Below are 2,557 nucleotides of genomic sequence, written 5' to 3'. Positions count from 1 at the left end.
TGAAAATGCAAGGAGAAAATAACATAAAAAACCCCTGACGTTATTTAAAATATGCAAGCGTTTCAGAAGTTGCGTCCAAAGTTCAACGCCTCTCTAAATATATACACCACACACGCACACACACGCGCGCCTCATAAATCGATGGCGATCGTGTTGTTATTTTTTACCGCTTCTCTTAAAGGATTTTACATCTTTTGTTTGCATCAGTCAAATAGCGGGGACATTCACAACCTCTTATTAATATGCATGTTTCTCCATCCCATTACAACCCCCCACCCTTCAACCGCCACACACACACACACACACACACACACACACACACACACACACACACACACACACACACACCAACACACACACAGAGTAGCGGTTGGATCAACAGATTGCTTTGACAGCCCACATGAGTTTCTAGATGTATTGTGCATATAAACACAGGTTGAGCTTTTGAAGGGAATCGGGGCCCATACATCCACATCTACTTTCTATCTTTATTTTTGTGTGCCGTGAGTGGTGGCGTTTGATCAGAGACGCTCTCGCTCTGCATGTTCGGAAAAGAAATCGGAGTGGCCGGAGAGACGCTGAAGCAGGCCCACTGCCCAGCCATAGATCGTACATCACATGATTATAAATCCCTGTTTGTTTGGACACCTGGAATACAGTGGGGGGGGGGGGGGGGGGGGGTGGGGGGTGGGGCAGTGTGAGAGGCTGGAGGTGGAGGTGGAGGAGGAAGAAGTGTTCTGGTGGAGGAGGACGGGTTGGCTGCCTAAACTCCTCCTGTCCAGTTGATCATAACTCAGCATGCCTCAGCGAAGACCCTCCCGGTTGCTACTGGCTAACGTGAAGCAAGAACAGGAAGACACCCACCATTTTTGGATTTGGTTGATTCTTTCCAGAAAAACAAGCCAACCTGAACATTTGTCTTTTTCGTTTGTTTTTGTACATTTTCACTTTTCATTTTTGGATTTTAGTTTTTCGCCTCAAATGTAAAAAAGACAACATTTCTTGTTTTACTCGAGTCTTGGATGATCTGATACATTTCGGGTAACACGGAACCACTCTTTTGATAAAGTTAAATAATAGTGTATTTTAGTTGAAAGGAAATAAAAGATGTTTGGGTCTTAGATTCGTAAAGCATCAATGTCTTTCAGAGTGTGCCCTTAGACTGTCTTCAACCAGCTTTAACTAAATGTACAACATATTTTTTTCCCTTCCCTCTGCCCTTTCCTACACAGCGTCTGCTAAACTTGGATTTCTGCCATGATCACCACAGGTGTGGTCAATATTAGAGAAAATAAGGGAGCCAGAAATGTCTCTTAAGTCTGTGCTTCCTTCATTTACTCTTTTCCTCTGACACTCTGATTCCCCGCACATGGAGCAACTCAACATAAAATCAATCTCTGTATTGGAACCTCAAGTATTGATCCTGATAGGAGAGTGTGTACAGAGGATCCTAATGAAGACCACTTTATCGAATGCCAACCTAGAGTGAATTGTTGTTGATGTACAGGCCTGAATGAACAGCTGGATGTGAGGGCATCTGGCTCAAGGATGCTTAAAGGTAGATTGCTGACATTAGGGTTTGAACCCATGACCCTCCAGCTCGGAGTCAAACACCCTAACCTGCGTGAGGTCAGGGAGGCGTGGTCATCCAGGGCAATACATTCCCTACTGCTGGTCGCAGAACTGAGCAAGACAAGATCCCTGAAAGAACTACAAGTCCCAACACAGTGTCGACTGCAACACCTGCTCACTGTAACATTAATAAAAACATGCTCGAAGAGAGTGTGTGTGTGTGTGTGTGTGTTTAGTGTGAGAGAGACAGCCCCCGTTGCGTTGAATAGATAAGGATTGTTTGATTTAAAAGATGCTGAGAAAGCATATTTGAGTTTGCCTTTTGTTGTGAAGTAATAAATAATATATATATATATATATATATATATATATATATATACTGTAGGGCCATTCATGGAAAGCCCTGGTGTTGTTTCCATTTTTCCGTTATCGACACTACAGAAGACTTAGGCAACCAGCTCCCCATCAGATCCCACTATCCCACCAACACCAGAACCAGCACTATAGCTCTCTTTGCACTCTCAGAGTTAAAAAAAATAAAGTATTTACCAGCACTGTACTAAACAAACCTCCACGTCAGTTTCTGCCATGTGAGAAAGTAGGACACCCTAATCCTTCAGCGCAAACCCAATCTGGGAGATCTGAAGAGTACGTGATTAATTCTTCAGTATAATCATGTAATTCTTTCATATAAAACAAAGCTTAAGACTTATTTGCTAAGATATTTGACCTTGTCGGCAGAGTTAAGACATTACGGCTTGGATTTAAAATGCATCTAAAGATTAAAAAATGATGGTTGACTATTACTGAGGATTATAAACCCCAAGGAGAAAATTGCTTTTTCATTTCAAAACAGAAATCATTTTAAAAGCACTTGGGAGGGGGGGGGGGGGGGGGGGTGGAAGGGGGGGATCAGGTGGTTTTGGGCGACAACTTGAACGACAATACTTTTGTGTTGTCATTCCGATGGATTAGTGTTCCGATC

This window comes from Gadus macrocephalus, chromosome 23 (genome assembly GCF_031168955.1).
Source record: "Gadus macrocephalus chromosome 23, ASM3116895v1".
NCBI lineage: Eukaryota > Metazoa > Chordata > Actinopteri > Gadiformes > Gadidae > Gadus > Gadus macrocephalus.
The sequence above is the reverse complement of the archived record's forward strand: the minus strand, read 5'-3'. Positions refer to the sequence as shown.